The sequence below is a fragment of the Protopterus annectens genome, chromosome 1.part0 (assembly GCF_019279795.1).
Source record: "Protopterus annectens isolate FY-2018-M chromosome 1.part0, PAN1.0, whole genome shotgun sequence".
Lineage (NCBI taxonomy): Eukaryota > Metazoa > Chordata > Ceratodontiformes > Protopteridae > Protopterus > Protopterus annectens.
In genome coordinates, this window is record NC_056725.1 from 1,210,087,659 (window position 1) to 1,210,106,024 (window position 18,366).

Below are 18,366 nucleotides of genomic sequence, written 5' to 3' on the forward strand. Positions count from 1 at the left end.
ATTAAAGCACTTTAAAATGGTTGTAAGCGGGTTTGTCTGGAGGTAAGCACTGCTAACTTCCAGTCACAGTTTCTTACACCCAGTTAGCTTCTCCTTTGCTTAATCTGTTTCGGCAGTGCTTATCCCCACCAAACGCACTTGAACACGCTTGCTAGTGCTTACATATGCTTACTATTGCTTATCTGTGCTTACACCTGCTTACTGCTTCCTTATTCATTATGATACTGGCTCTTCACATGTGTATTTCCTGCAGTACTCCAGTTCTTAAAAATGTATGTTATTTAGTAGGTTTTGCAATACAAATATTGCTTATACCATGCTTTGCCGTGTAAAATAGATTGTGCTGCACTGAGACTCGAACTGGGATTGCCTGCTCGTTAGGCGAACACTCTGCCCATTACACTATTGCTGAGATGCTTCATTTGCATATATCATCCTTGTTATCCTCTTCAGCCTTTTAGTCTGCTTTCACCGTAGCTAAGCAATGGGCACACCTGAGCACCTATGGTTAGCTGTACTCAGAGTTTTAGACAACAATACAGGGGTTTCTTTTGATTTTTATGTCCTGTTGCTGTTGTACACATGGGGGACTGTTGGTGGGGATATGTGGACACCTATGAATGGTCTCGCTCATTTATTTCCACTTCTTGCTGTTCAACATTGCAGGGGAGTGTTTATTCTGAGAGCTCTGCTCTCAGCCCCCCCCCCCGTTGCACTTGTACACGCTCTGTGTAAGCCTGGGAGCTCGGGTAGTGCACCTTCATTATTATGCATGGCGCACTACCATCCTGCTCCTAAGCGGCCTCTTCCATGTAGGACTAGACTAGTCCTGCACTGAAGATTAGCAAATCCGAGGGTTTGTTTTCTAATGACAGGATAGCTTAGCCATAACAATCTTGCGGTATATGCAGGTGTCTAGCAATACCTTTTCTAAATCACTAGGAAGAAATTACACATTTCATTGCTCTCTCTCTCTCTCTCTCTCTCTGTCTCTCTATCTCTCTTCCTCTGTTTTGATCTAGCTGTATAACCTACTGATTGTACATTCACTAACTAGATCCCTACTCACACCTCTGCCAATTCTTCCCTTGTTAGTGTAGCTGTTATTCCTAAATGTCTGTCTCTCATTTTCACTTTTTTCACTGCAGAGGTATAAATGAAGTATAAGACAGACAACTTCATTAATGTGTTTTATAGCTGTGAGTTCTTAGGCCTTTTTTGTGACTATTACTTAACCTGTTTATTTGATTATCTTTAATATTTTCTATATCATGTGAAAATTTGATTTACATAGATGCTTATGCTGTATATAATCGTATCCTATATTATATTATATTATATTATATTATATTATATTATATTATATTATATTATATTATATTATATTATATTATATGATATTAACATCTGTCTCCTTTGGGATATTTTTAAGTATGCAAGCATGTTATACTTTGTGTTTGCATCATACTTGGCCTACATTCAAGGATGACGCAGGATCCCATGGGATCATTACACTATAATGGAGAAGGAATGTTAAATTTCTCTCTGTCTACCCTTAATCTGTCTTGAATCACCTGGCCAACAAGATCCTATAGCATACTTGTAAGTCACCATCGCCTGTGTGTGACTAGCATGTCATCATTCTGAAGGGGCTGTTATCAGGCTCTCTCTGCAGGGCATTAGTGTGCAGTGGTATTGCTCTATTGTCATTTAATAGCATTTTTCTTTGTGAAAATGTTTGTTATCTCACCATTGTGGAAAGTCATGCTGGCACTATTTGCATGTTGTTTTCTGAATCTTGAGCACTAGTACTTTGTCAGGATGTTGCTTTGCCGCATATACTTATTCTAAGTATCTGTCCTGTCTGAGTATTTGATGATCCGCATATTGATTGTACATCTTATGCTCATTGTAACAATCTTATCCTTAAAATCACAGCAGCTTTCTAAATTCTTTCTTTCATTTTCTTCTAAACAGCAAATATTGAGTTTTGAGGAGTTTTGTGAAAACTGTTATATGCTCTTGCAGCATAGCACAGAGCAACTTAATTTTACATTTACATTTGTTGATCTTTGCACCACACGAGGCTTATGCCCTGATGCCTCTCTAACCGAAAATAATATTTATATGTATAAATGAGTCCATAATGACACCTGAGGGACAAAGTAGAAACCAGCACAGTGTTTTTCCTTCACCATATCCTCCCAATTTTCAGTCCATCTTTTTACAAGTTTTAATTAGGATCCTGACATGGCTGGTTAGGATGTTCCTTTGAAGTGCTACTGTCCTTAAGACTAGAGAAAAGAAATCCACAGTTATCCACTGAACGGTATAAGGCTTTCAGGATCCTGCTAGTTTGTATTTTACATGGCTTTGCATAGACTGTCACGTTTCTGATTTGTAGGCCGGAACACAGTACCAGTGCAGTGCTTTATACAATCATACCACTAGAGCTTTTCCTCATCTTATCACTAGCAGTTTGTCTTCCTGCCAGATAGAATTGAACAATTTACATGATCTGGGAATTCAGCTCAAAACTCAAAGGAAACCTGTAGTTTACAATGGCTCATACAAATTAGATTTAGAGAAATGGAAAATAACAGTAATAAAATTAAAGTTATACAATCTGCTAAATTACTTTTTCATCCATTTTCTATTGATCTGTTTTGATTTCTGATGTGACTGTCCTTTCATGTAACCATATGGACATGTCATGGAGTGCTATTACAAATGCAATATTTACTTCTGCATTCCAGACTAAAGGGCATCAGATATAAGAGACATGGAGCATAGTTTTACTTTCATACCCATAACTGCTTTCTGTCAGCAGCCTTTGCAGTGATAACAGCAGAAGTGTGAAAGAGCAAATGCTTTGAAAGCCAAGCAGTGAAAAAATAACTGACAATTAGATTCTGGTTTCATTCCAGTTTAATGTTCATAAATAAGGGTATTAGCTTCAATGCAAATGCATTGTTCTTAAACAGTGTCTCTGTTTTAATTTTAATGCATGCAAAACTGATGTTTTGCATAAATGTTTTGTATTCATTCCTCAAGACTTATTGGGTTATATGTCATCTACCATTTATAGCTCCAAGTCAAAAATGCATCACTTCCTTCCTTGGATTTCAGAGAGCCATAGCATACTTAATAACTGATATTATAAATTAAAACCAGTGGCTATAAATATTAATTGTTTACTTGATAAAAAATGATTATATTTGATCTTGTTTGATTGTCTCTGTCTTTGTGTATCCATCTCTGTTAATGTGGTTTCATCATGATTAGTATATGTTTCAGAATTCTCTGATGATTCAGTACAGCCACCTATTAGAAACACATGCAAGTTATAGACTTTGATAGTACATGAGAAATACTGGCTCAGTCATCTTTCTACTTCCTCAGCTTCTCCATAAGCTGCAGATTTAGGTAGCCAAGGGACTACTTATCCTGTCCCTTTTAAAAAAAAAACATTTTCCTTATCTTACAAGTCCTTGAATTCCATTACTATTTGTAAACTCAGTCTCCAGTATAAAGCTGTTTATGGAGTCTTTCACCACCTGTAATACAGAAGATTGTGACCAGATCACTGAACATAATTTACTTAGTACGTGTTTGAGACATAGATGCTGAGAAATTAATCTCCTGAATGAAGTTTGAGAGGTGAATCTTAGCATCCATATCGAGAACACTTAATATGTAGTTACAAGTACAGATCCAGTCATAATTCTTTGTAGTACATAGACATTTACCTACTTTATACACTAAAAATTAGTAAAAGTAAGGTTACAAAAAAAATGCAAAGTGTGTCACTGGCTTTAAAAGCTGATAAAGAAAAGCAGTGTTGAAGTGGTTTATGTCCTTACATATTCCCTGCGTAAGGAAAGCAGTTGTAATCAAAGTATTTTGTGTATTTTAAAACGTAATAAAACAGCACCAAAGTATGGTAATAATCATAAAATTCAGTTTTAATAAAAATATAAAAGGTAAGCGGTTTCACACAATAAATCTGCTTCATCAGACAAACAGTGCAAAAATCCAATAGAATAAATAACAAAATCAGAATCAATTAGCAATTCAAATCATCCAGTAGAAACACACATTTAATGAAACAATTATATTTCACTTAAAGAGATGCCTAGCTTTTAAAACAAGCTAAATGGAAGTCCTCCCATTAATACCCAGAAATCTATTTGCTTGCATAGTTATAAGCCATGAGAGTTCACAATTCTCCTTGTAGTTTCTAAAATCACCCCCCTTGTAAATCATGATCTATTAACTCAATAAATCTAAAACCAAACATATGTTCATTCCTAAACTCTGCATGATGTCTAGATAAGGCATTTCTATCATCCAACCTATGTATGCAATACAAATGTTCCCTCATCCTTTCCATGAGGGACCTGTTGGTTTTATCTATGTAAAAACAACTACATGCCCTGCACTTAGCTAAATAAATCAAATTTCTACTGCGGCAGTCAGCAATCACATTAAACTGATATTTTCTGCCTGTGACTGGATGGACGAACTCTACAAAAGGGTCTATATATATATAAAATTGCATCCAGAGCAGCTAAGCATCCTGGACATTCCTTTTGTGGCATCCCTTGTTGGTATAAACTTCTTCTAATGTAATTGTCTTCTCAAAGACTTCTTATTCTTAAAATTAAATCTGGTATACTCACCCACAATGGAGCAAATTTGTTCATCTAAACGTAAAATAGACCAGTTATTCTTGACCACTTGTATAACACTATTAACATCACTGGGATAATAAATAGATAAGGACATTGTCCTTCTGGTTATAGCCAGGTTATTGCTATCATTATTCACTACTGATTGTCTATTAGATAAATAAGGTCGACCTCTTTCTCCCCTGTGCCTCACAGTATAATGCATAGCATCATTCACTTCCTTCTCTCTATAACCCCTGTCATTGAGCTGAAGTCTCAGACTATTTATATCTTGCTGAAACATCTTCATTATTCAGCCTTGAAAGTCACATCCCTTGGCCTTTAACTATATTTTTAAATATATGGCCAGGATGCATGCTGTTTTGTTGCAGGAGTGTATTTTTCCTGCATTCTTTTCTGATTAAAGTTGTAGTTAACTTACAATAAGTATTTACTGAGACTTTAACATCCAAAAACTCAATTTGTTTTGCGGATGGCATATGTGTAAAAGACCGGAAGGAGACAGTATCATCTAAAAAGTGAATAAACTCAACTTTTCACCAGTGCCCTCCCAAATCAAAAAGAGGTAATCTACAAACCTGCTAAAAAATTTTATGTTAAGAGCATAAATGTATCTAAGAACAAATTTGTCTTCCCACTGACAGTATGGTGACACCCACATAGGTTTATTAAGTAAGTGGCAACAACTGAACCTAGATCTAAGCTTTAAATATATACGGCTGTTAATAGACAATTTTAAACCTCTGGAAAAAGAGTTAATTGATTCGGTTTATAAGAAACACGCTGAGTTACTTGATCAATATAAAGATAGTTTTTTGATCAAACTTGATGGTGTGATAGACAATGTTTCCGCTTACGAGCAGCAACTTAGGATGCAGAAGTCTAAGAAACTGTTGAGAGATACTACAGGCTTCAATAGAGGCAATGTTTTTACATGGCCGAAGAATATCCAGTCTGCTAACCTTGAAAATTGGATGATAGAAATGCTTTAGCTAGACATCATGCAGAGTTTGGGAAAGAACAATTTTTGGTTTTAGAGTTCTTGAGTTAATAGATCATGATATATGTGGGGGTGATTTTAGAAACTACACGGAGAATCATGAACTCTCATGGATTATAACTATGCAAGCAGATAGATTTCTGGGTATTAATAGGAGGTCCTCCATTAAACCTGTCTTAAAAGCTAGGCATCTCTTTAAGTGAAATATAATTGTTTCATTGAATATTTGCTTCTACTGGATGATTTGAATTGCTAATTGATGCTGCTTTTGCTATTTATTCTATTGGAATTTTGCAGTGTTTGTCTGATGAAGCACATTTATTGTGTGAAAGTGCTTACCTTTTATATTTTTAATTAAAATTGAGTTTTATGGTTATTGCCATGCTTTGGTGCTGTTTTATTTCATTTTATTTCATATTTTGGCTGATCAGCACCATTCTTTCCCAGAGGACTGTTTGTTTTTTGGATTCGAATACTTTGTGTACTTAAAAGACAGCAGGCAGAAATGTGAATGTAAACAAAACCTTTTCTTGTCCTGTTGATCTTTACTGGTTAGTGCTGTCTGCTTTTAGTGCAGACCCAACCTTAACAGTGCCTAGGAGATGCTTAACAATTGTGAAACACCTCTCTAAACATTGTTAAAGTCCAGTCTCACACAATTGCCATGAACCAGCATGCAATATGACCATTTTTGGGCATAATCATGACACTCCTTGCACTATAAAATTATTCTTCAGACTGTTCCTGAAACACTTCCTTGGATTCTTAAACTTTGCCCTCCTGTTGTCATATGGTGGAGAATGATTCCTGCTCTCATATGGTTGAGAATGATTCCTGCTCTCATATGGTGGAAGTGATCCACTTGTACAGGTTATCAGTGTAAATTCTTCCTGAAGTCTTGATTACATAAGCCTGCAGCATAAACATATGCAATTGAGCATCACAAATATCGATTTAGTTTCACTAGATTTATCAGACTGGCTGCAATACCACCAAGGGAGGTATAATTATTGAGATATCATTAATACGGAACTGATAGCTTTCATTACATTTTTTTTTATTTATTGTGCATGTTATTTCAAATCATTTCACAGTTCCCAAAACATACTTTCTGTAATGGGTGACAGCATACTTGGGATAGGGCGATAAGCTGCTATGCTGAAGGCCAGCTGCATTGCATTGATATATGCAGTACCATAGCCACAGACATCCACATAGCAAAAACAAAGTCAGTTCCATTTTTAAACTAATTAAACCATATACTCATGCAATAGCAAATGTTAATTTTGAAACACTTGCAATGCGAATGTCATCATTTATCCATGAGAAACAAGTTGCATCATATTTAATCAGACCTCTCAACAGTCCCTATTTTGGTGATGTTCCTACATCCAGGCCTGATTTATCCCTGCACATGATGTGCATATTTTTGGAGATATGTTCCAACTTTCAAACTTGATTTACCCACTCAAACAATTGTTTGAATCCCTTTTAAATAATTTTTGAAGCTGTCCAGTCCACAGAAAACTACACTACATGACCAGAACAATAGTGGCACTAATAATTGGAAAAAATTGAAGGACAAACTTCTGACATCTCCCTTTTTCATCAGCAAAAATAAATGAACTTGTGTGGCAAAATTATGCAATACAGTTTATTGAAGTCTGCATATTTTACCCTGTCTCTGATAATTTGCTTATATTTTTCCATCATTGTTGTCGCTTTCTGTTTTTTAAACATGTTTATTTCTGAATAGTAGCCCACATTCCTACTGGAAGCTAGAAGAGGTATATGATATTTGGTATTCATATTTTATGCTAATTAGATGTCCTGACTTTTGGCTGGATGTACCTACTTTTCAAGGACCATTGTTCCTATTTCCAATGTCTGTAAGTTGAGAGATATGTATTTAATGTGTGTGCAAGCGACAGTGTAATGTAGCATCTAACTGACTGATGAAAATTAAAGAAAAGATTATGTGGAATATTTGATGAGCTAGTTCTGGGCAAGATATAAGTCAGTACCAATTCTAGGGACCTGTATAAACAAAAAGGAAAATAAATTGAAGTAAAAATGTATTTAAGTAATGGAGGTAGTCAGCTTGATTACAGGCAAACTGCAGTCAGTGAACCAGAAGAGAATCAGTTACTGAAACACAGTACAAATCACTGACTGTAGTACAGCACAAGTGGGGATTATAGAGCTGGTTAACAATTAAAGGCATGCTTTTGGTTATTATGGTAAACATCTGTTAAATACCATGCGATGTAAATCATTCAATCAGGGATGGAAACAACATTCCCCTTCCTTCAGCTGTTCTCCTCCTCTTCATCATTATCATTGTCACCTTTAAGTGGCTCTTCTGGTGGCAATAGTAAGCAAGAATATTGTGCTCTTCACGGGCAGGCAACATTGTGTATTTGTACAAGTGAAACAATTAGAAAGCTGAAATTCCTTCCTATGGCTCTGAAAACTTTGTACAATGTTTATCTCCTATGCCTTCACAAATATAGCTTATAGTGCCTGGCAGTACTTCTGATGTTCATCAAGTGTTGCAGTTCAGATTACCAGGCTGTCTGGTGTGCATGATGTTCATCAAGTGTTGCAGTTCAGATTACCAGGCTGTCTGGTGTGCATTCTTCGTATGTACTGCCAACGTGGTGACAAGTCACTTCATCATGGATGATCAAACTGTGCTGAGATTGCTTTTTTGTTAGCTGCTCTCTCTCTTTCTCTGCCCATATCAGCTAAGCTGTGGAAATCATAAAACCTATGCAATAGAGGCAAACAGGCATGAACACTAAACTAGATGACCAAGGAAATTCTCAACAAATAGAATTTGATTTGTTTCATAATGGAGCAAATTCCAGAAAATCAGCAAGTAATCTACTGTTATGTAATTTATTCTGTTTATTAAAGTGAGGGTATTCTTTGTAAATTCACTATAATACATTAAGGTAGAATAATAGGCCTGGAAATATAGAGTCAGACATGTATGCTTTCAGTTTCAGAGAAATACAGAATGTTCCTTTCTTAAGGGAAAGATACAATCTTGCTGGCTAAGCATGAAATGTACAGAAATAAGGTTTCAGGGAAAGCTACAGACTGTTGCTTTCTCAAGGGAAAGGCATATGCATGTGCAATGGAATGCTTTGTAAGAGAAATTGTAGTGCAGTTGGCTGTGGTCTTATTCTGTATGGAGTTCACAGTTTTCCGTTATGGAAAAACACTGGTGTGCTGCTGAAAAGTCTATTATGAAACTTCCAGAATCAAATCAGTTTAAATCTGCTAATACATGTGTCTATGTAATCAGTTTAAGATTGTATATATTTCATACATAAATTGCAGATTGCAGCCAGCTCAGCAAGCTGAATTAAAGGGTTTACCTTCATAATGTCAATGGCCAGAACGGCAAATGTGCACAATGCCGAACCATTTCCACGAAACCCAAACTGCCTAAACCTCAGAAAGCCGTAAAACCATCAAAAGTCAAAATTTCCAACAACACCACACCTACAAACAAGTGCTAACATGGGTCAAAAAGGGGTAAGATTTTGTGGTTCGGAATATCGGCATTTGAGGTTTTGTGAAGGCAAAGTTTGGAGCTTGCAGAAGTGGGTTCACTGTTGTGGCTGTTGAAATTATGGAGGTGAACCAAATTAAAGACAGGACTGTAGGCCATAAGGCAGTATGGTAAAATTAATTCAATGCTGTTTATTCAGTTACAATTCTTACTATTTTTCCAAGAAAATTGTACACAATATTGATAAATTCTTGCAGCATTCAGTAGTATTGAAAAGTTAAATGACATCAGCCAAAGAAACAGCTATGGTAAGACAGTGGGTGGAGTTTCACTCACAGAATGGTATATTAGAATTTGAGGGTCATGAGAGTAAATGTAAAAAGTTCAGTAGTTAAGATTAATTTTATTCAGGTGCAGAAATGTACAGTGTCAGATTACTACTTTAGTTTCATTTGGGGTTATGACAGGAAAATTGAGGTTTCATTTTGATTTAATAAAAAAGTTACAGCCTTTACATATTACTGTAATACATTATCAGTTTGCTTACAGACTTGCAAGAGTTTATTAGCAGCAAGTGTTTATTTCATGCAGAAAAATGTAAATAAAGTCAGGGCAACAAGCAGTGCTATCAGTTTATAATTGTTAAAGCTGCAAATGTTATTTTAAGGACGGTTTACTAAATATAATCAAGAAGTTTAGCCACCCAGCCTTGCACAAGAAATGAAAGGGAGAGGTTTAAAAGGCCTAACTATAAAAAGGGCACTTGGACATTAAAGCAGGCCTTCCAATACCTCATCAGTGAATGGAACAGTGCAGAGTAAAATTTGTCAAGAGCTGCAGTGCAGAAGTCGACTGTCTGTGTGTTTCAGTTATTTCTTCAATGTCTGTTTAAAGTTAAAATGTATGAGTTAAGGCAAGTATATAAATGTTCTCATGTTTTCAGCAGTTATATAAAATTACTAGTTTTCAGGTTATCTATGTTCAGACAATACTGATAGGAAAAGTTGCTAACAGTTTAGTCTCTGTAATATAACAGTAACAGATGCCAGTTATGCTTTTATTTGTGTTTAGGCAACACTGGCAAAAGATATTCCTTTAGTAATTGTTTAGTTAGTTTCCAGAATATACACAACTATTTTAAATGTTCAGTATAAATATGTATCACTTTAATGTAAAATTCAGTCAAGTTTCAGAATATGACATTCATGCTCAGTTATGTGTTCAGTGCAGTACATTTCAGTCAAATTTCAGAATATAACATTAATATTCAGTTATACATTTTTGTTTCACATTATTCAATCAGTTTTAAGGGTAAAGTGACAGAATTATTTGTAACAGACTTATTACATCATACATTTCAACTGCATCATCCTTCACATTATTCAGTCATTCATTTTAAGGGTAGAGTGACATAATTACTTTATTCAGTCATTAGTTAAGGGTAAAGTGACAGACTTATTTATAGCAGGCTTTTTAAGATAAATTATCTAAACAATATGTAGTAATAGTTATTTATTCAATATACTCAAGGCATAACAGGGCAGGCTTAATTTGTTAATTAATTAAATTCAAACAGAAGTGCACCTAGTGGTCAAAATTAAAATTGCAAGTTAAATCACCAAATAAAGAAAAACAATTGCCCAGTTATAATTAAATCATAAAGTTAAGGGACTTCAATCCAAACAGGCCTTCAATACTCAAGTAACACTTAGTGGTCAAAATCGAAATTGCACGGTTATTACACACCTACAGATTATTAGTAAGGTGGCATAAAGCCTGTATAATGAAATCAGATTACACTAGTAAGCAATACAGAAAAAAAGTAACTGCAAAACTGTAAACTTTCATCGGGACCTCAGGGGGAGCTATTAGAGTGAGGGTATTCTTGATAAATTCATTATAGTACAGTAAGGTACAATAATAGGCCTGAAAATATAGATTCAGATATGTATGCATTCAGTTTCAAAGAAATGCAGAATGTTCCTTTCTCAGGGAAAGATACAATCTTGCCGGCTAAGCATGAGATGTACAGAAATAAGGTTTCAGGGAAAGGTATGTGTATGTGTAATGGAATGCTAGATAAAAAGGCATATGAAAGACAAGGCTTGAAAATCAAGGCAATCAAGGCTAAAAAGGTATGAAAAGCATTACAGGGTTTGGGTATTATGCTGGTTCAACTGGTCAGTTCTAAATTCTCTAATTACACTCTCCACAAGTTGTTTAATTTAGTTTTGACTCAAGGTGCTTTTCTTCCATTGGAAAGTGATTGTAACCTTCATTAGCTAGATTATTGTGATTGGATGCTTGCATTTTTATTACTGTCTTCTTAAGGTATTTCAATAGATACTTTTCTCTTTTTTATGTATTCTGAAGAAGTTTTGAACTGCAGTAAAGAACAAAAGTGCTCAATCCTCACCAGATTTACCTTTGCTTGTTTCTTCCTTTTTTATTTTTGAAGTTTCTATGTGTTATAAGTTTTTTTCTTCTTTTTATTTCTTGGTTTTCTTTGCATTATTAGGAAATACTTTGGATACAGCCAGTAAAGTCAGTTAGTTCAGACTGACATACAGAGAAGATTAAATAGCCAGCATTTTAGAATATGAGTCAGCTTTTGGACTTATATGTAAAAAGGATCCTATAATACAGACACTCAAGCTAGAGTACAGAAGACAGGTCAAATAAAGACTGTTTCAGTTTATATTATTCTGGAGAATCAGAATATACTTGCAGAAACTTTGGATATATTTAGCAGCACTGTTATTACTAACCAGCATTCCAGCATTTCTACAGACTGTTATTGTTTAGCAGCACTGTTAATGAAGACCGTATCAGGATATTGTGAACATCTAATAAAGCCTTATTAACCAAACTACAATGTTTGCAGAATTCATTCTGAAAAGTACAAAAGACTTGGCCCATAAAGGAAAGACTAGCACCTGTTCACAACAAGTTTGGGTAATTTACAGATAAAGGCTTTTATTCCAGTCTCATTTCAGTTGTTTCCAGTTAATTCCAGTATACTACAGTCTTAAACCTTTGTTCCAGTCTGTCATTTAACATTAACTACCAGTCTAAAATTGTTCATATGTTCATGGGTGATTACTAGGTTAATGGCACAAGAGCCTTTACAAGTCTAGCTAATAATACCCAAGATATGACAATATTATATCTTAATTCCCCAGATATGGGATGGGGTAGTATCAGGGTAGTAGGTCTGTGGGTGCTGCAGCCCTGAGTCATTTTACAGACTGCCTCTGACCATAAGAGAGATGGGGAGTACTCCAGGAGTGAATTTATGGTTTCTCATTCATTTATCCAAATTCTTTTTGAAGACAGTGAGGGATGGGCTTTATTTTACAAACATAGGAAGTTTATTCCATAGATCAGGTAGCCTTTGGGTTACAAATCTGTCTCTCCAACAAGTTCTGTTAGAGTCACAAATAAGGTTCAGGTCCATGGAATGCTTAACCTTTGTTTAATTTTTCTTGCCACTATATAACATTTTCATCAGGGCTGAATCAGACAATGCCTTGTAGGTCAGGCATAGGTCTCCTCTCAATAAATGATATAAGATGGAGTAAAGGGATAGGGCTTTTAGTCAGTCTGCATAAGACATGTGCCTTATGCTTTGTATTTCTTTAATGAGAAGCCTCTGGGGTTGCTCCAGTTAGTGTAATTGTCTGGTTAGATACATGCAGAAGAGAGCATTGTACTCAATTATGGGGCTGATGAGGGATGGATGCAATGGCAGTATGACTTCTTTTGATGCCATGCCTTTACTTGTACGTTGAGTCACACAGAAGGATTTCCTTACTAATGTAGCTACCTGGTGGTCAAAGTTTAGGTTTCTATCTATCTATCTGTGTTTCTAGGTTCTTCACCACAATGGTTATTCTTTTAGGGGTGTGTTTCAGTATTACAATTTGCATGGATAACTGATATACCAAAGGGTATGATCACAAATTTTTTAGCATTTAGTCTCAGGCCATAATTTTGGCACCATTCGTTTGTCATTTTTTAGCCCTGTCTGTAGGATGTCAACAATGTTTGGGGATTAAATGATTGCTCTCAGTTTACAGTTGTCAGTGAACTTAGTAAGCCAGAGACTCCCAACATTGGCCTTCACTTCAGAGAAGTATATACCAAACAGGAGGGGTCCCAACACTGAGGAATGCATTGGGACCCCTCCTGTGTGGGGACACTGCTAGTAACAGGTTTCTTATTGGAAGTGGATTCCCCTATCTGGACAACATGTGTCCTGTCAGTGAGCCAGTTTGCTGTCCATCTGATATGTATGTTTATGCCTAATTCAGTAAGTTTATCTATGATCTCTGAGTGAGGGATTGTGTCAAAATCTTTGGCCACGTCTATATAAGTGGTGTACTGTTTTACCATCATCCATGGCCTTGGTGACTTTCTCAAAGAAGTCCACCAGACTAAGCAGGCAAGACTTCACTTTGACAAAGACTAATTTGGTCTGGTCCAATTTTTGAAGAGCTCCTATGTTCTTATTGATCAAATCCATGTTAATTTTCTCTAAGGCCTTGCAGATAAGACTGATCAAGCTTATGGGTCTGTAGTTCTTTGGTTCGGTTGATGAGCCCCCCTTGTGCAGAGAGATGACTGTTGCAGATATTTCTTTGGGTGTGGTAGGAGGTTATGGAGTGGTGAAGTTTGAACTGAACTTGTCGGTCAGCAGATTTGCTTTATTTTCAGGCTGTGTGTAAGTGTTGCCTTTCTTGACAAACTCGCCACATTGATGAGTGTTTTTCTTGAGAGGAATTTTATTTGCAAATGGAAAGTTAACAAGTTTTTATCTGATATCAAAACACAGAGATGCTTTTTGATGAATTTTGGATGGTTTGGAAGGGTTATCACATATCCTATTTATCACTGTTGGATTTTTGAAGAACAATGAATTTGGCATTGGTTTCACCATTTCTTTTGATCAAAATAATAATGTTTTGGATATTAATGTGACAAAGAATTTTAAGGGTAATGTTACAATGGCTCCTTGTATGAAACAATTTGTCTGGAATTCCTTCTTGTTGGCCTCAAATTGTCACCCTAGATATCCTAGCCTAGATAGGCCATCTTTAAATTTCTAGTCTCCCACCAGGACACAAGTGCTTTTCAGCAATTGCATTCTGCTTGCTGAGCACACTCAAGCAAATCTGCACTCTGCGGCTACCACTCCACCCATACAGTATAAGAAAGAATCAGTACTGCAAACTAAACAAGGATATACATTTTGAGCCTCAAGAGCAGGAGCACACTCAAGCAAATCTGCAGTCTGTGGCTACCACTCCACCCATACAGTATAAGAAGGAATCAGTACTGCAAACTAAACAAGGATATACATTTTGAGACTCAAGAGCAGGAGCACACTCAAGCAAATCTGCAGTCTGTGGCTACAACTCCACCCATACAGTATAAGAAGGAATTAGTACTGCAAACTAAACAAGGATATACATTTTGAGACTCAAGAACAGGGTCAGGGCACCCAGGAATTCTACTTAGCACACTCAAGCAAGAATGCGGCTACCACTCCACCCATACAGTATAAGAAGGAATCAGTACTGCAAACTAAACAAGGATATACATTTTGAGCCTCAAGAGCAGGAGCACACACAAGAAAATCTGCAGTCTGCAGCTACCACTCCACCCACACAGTATAAGAAGGAATCAGTAGTGCAAAACTAAACAAGGATATACATTTTGAGCCTCAAGAGCATGGTCAGTCCATCCAGGCATTCTACTTGTATTATTTATGAGAGTGAAGCTATTACATTAGCAGTATTTCTTAGTAGTTCTCAGTGTGCTAATAAAACAAAAACTGTTGTAGCCTTGTGTCCCCCCATCTAGCGCAGTAATCCTAACTGTCCAATAGACAGTACACATTTAATTCAGATCCCTGTGACTAAATTAACCATCAAGCAGCCCTCTCAGTGCTTTCTGCCTTAGTTTGTATCACTAGGAGGCCCACCTGTTTATTTGCATCTCTATACATTCCCCTTTATTGCTAATGTATCTCCCTACTCTAATCTGTGCACAAACTGGTTACTAATCAGCAAGTCAAAGTGAAAACACACTCCCAACCTTAATAAAGTTTGCTGGCTCTTCACTATTTCACTTTACAGGTAGTTTGAATTCTTACCTACCCCCACTGAGGCCTTCACTGATAGTTTTCCACTGATTGCCTCTCTGGTTTCTTTGCATCTCACCTGGTTTACACCCCTTGTCAAAGGAAAAAACTTGAAAGACCAATACACGTAAGGTTCAGTTAAGGCACTTTAATTTACTTGCAGCAAGGAGACAAAAACATGCAAATACAAGGATTTGTCTAACTACTAACAGGGAGTATGTTCATTCTTATACTATTTTACAAGACATGGCCGCCTAAGCTGACATAATTAAGCACAACTTTTAGCATTGTTCTACAGCAGATGTTACTTTAGATTTTCTGCTGACATGACTAGATTTGTCAAAAACTTTTCAGAAAAGCAACCTGGCCTTGGTGACCATTAATCCGTTTACAAGCATCTATTGTACAATGTTACTTTTCAAGGTACTTTTCTAATACAGATACAAGCAAATGCTGATTGAAGTTCATATTTTCAAGCAGGTTTTGTACTAATTATCTGTAACTTCTACAGCTGTGTATTTTCTCATGGCACAGCGGAACTTCTTGTCTAAGTTTCATACAAGTAGTATTGTTCTATTCATTATTTTCAAAACGCAAGCAGAAATCACCTGCTTCTCAGTAAATTTCCAAGGCACAAGCAAGATTTTAGCTAACAGTACAAGGTCAGAAAGCAACTGCAGTTTGTACAGATGTATGCAGTATGAAATAGAATAAATGTGTTAAACCTAAGCTCTAAATGCACTAAGCATATTGCTAATACACACATTAATACATATTTTTCTAACATTTCTCCCCTATTAATACTTTTATTCTACTTTCAAAATAAGAATAAACAGTTTGTTTTCTTTTCCTAACCTCTTCCACTCAGGATTTGCAGTTAAGAGAGTCATTCAGTTTAAACTTATGAAAGCTTTTTTAGTCTTTTAACAGTTCTTCAAACTTAGTACTTTGATATAAGGTTTCAGAAACTGACATGTCTATAAGGTTTTTAATCAGTCTTTTCATGCAGGGGATACCACAACAAACACATACTCCCAGTAGGAGCATACCTACACAAATGGCAATCAGGATGTTCATTAGGATGGTACCCCACCTTCCAAACCATTTCTGGAAAAAGTCCGTCAGTGGGTTTGGGCCTGGTTTGGTCATGGCCGACACTTGCTGAATTACCTTAAGATGATTGTTTATTTCGTGTTTATGGTCAGGAATATACGAACAGCATTCTTTTTGGATTAAAGCACACGTACCACCTTTCGCCGCTAGGGTGAAGTCGAGAGCCATGCGGTTTTGGAGCACTACAGTTTTTATAGCATTCAGTTCATTAATCACCAATTCAAGAGCAGAAAAAGTTACATTGCTCATTACTTCGAGAAGTTTTGACAGTTTTCTCAGCTTTCAAATCGATTTCACTGCTTCATATGCTGGTAATATGCCTGCCCACGATATAACGCTATCACTCAAGTCCATGTGTGTTAGTTTTTTACCTAGAGAGTGATGGTTTTTCCAATGTGCATCGATTTGTCCCACTGGATTTACAGGTTTTTTGACGACTTTTCGGACATTTTGAATTTTCCCATGAGGCAAAACTGCAGTGTGTCGTATGGCCGGAACCAGGTAACCCAAAAAACAACCAGACCAATTCTCAGGTAACCATTTGTATGCCTTTTTGCCACACACAAAATAACAATTCTCTACTTTAGTAGTAACCTTGCTATGAATGTACACTCACCCTGCATGAAACATTTTTCTATCAATTGTAGATAGCTGTTTATAAAAAACAGAATTATGTTTTACTTTATCAAGTGTTTTGTGCATCAATCCAAGAAATGAATCATAGTTTGTATGACAATAAAGATTTACTTTGTTACCTTTAGTGTAACATTTATAAGGAACAGTCACATTGCAATTGCTCTAACCCACCTGAACAGTATCATTTTTATAAAAACACACAGTTCCCTTTTGTAGAACAGACAAGTGCAATGCTATTTTATCTTGTGCTGTAATGGTTGAGGTATCATAAATCAAGTCTTCCCAGGTCTCATTGACTCCTAGGGGGACTGTAGTCATTAATAACCCCCCCGTATGCTGTTGGCAAAGCTGTGCAAATCCAGCAATTCAAAACATTGAAAGCCTTAGCATACACATATTTAATTGCCTGGTAAGTATTAAAGTTTGGATGCCAGTTTATGAGTAACGCTTCACATTTATTCAGTTCAGTCTGTGTGGCTGGGAAAACAAAAGGCCACAACAAAAAGATTATTGTCACAAATACAATTAACAGGATGATTATGCAATACTTCTGAGGAAAGGGTTGTTCTGCATTCCTGTTTTTTCTGGACTTATCATTTTTGCTCTTGGCATGTAACAAGATTTTTGTCCAGTTCAAAGTTTTTAACTAATTTACAGTGCGTCAAGTGGATTCAGGAGGCACGCTCCGCAATTGCACTGCAGTGGGTGTTGACAAAAGCACTTGATATGGACCTTTCCACTTCTGAGACGCCCAATTTTTCTTCTTGACTATTTTCAGCCAGATTCACGCTTCAGGGTGCACTGCCACTTTTGATGGTCTGGTTCGTTCTTTATTTGAAACAGAATTTAACTGCAACAAATGTTTAGAATTTAACAAATTATGCATATACTCTGCTAATGTACTGTCAGCTTCCTGGTCTGCGGGCATGAGAGATTTCCACTGAGGTATATAGTAAGTCCTTCCAAAGAGCTTTTAAAAAGGAGTCAATTCTTTTGCATTCGGAACAGTTCTCATGCTCAACAGTGCCAGGGGTAGACAGTACACCCAGTTTCTCTGCATTTCTGTTATTAATTTTCTTAGCTTACTTTTTAAAATCCCATTATGCCTCTCTACTAGCCCTGCTGATTGCGGGTGATACACACAATGATTCTTTAGAGAAATACAAAAATGTTTACTTAACTGCTGTATGGTCTGATTCACGAAGTGTGTGCCATTGTCACTGTAGATCCTTTCGGGAATGCCGAATCTAGGGATGAT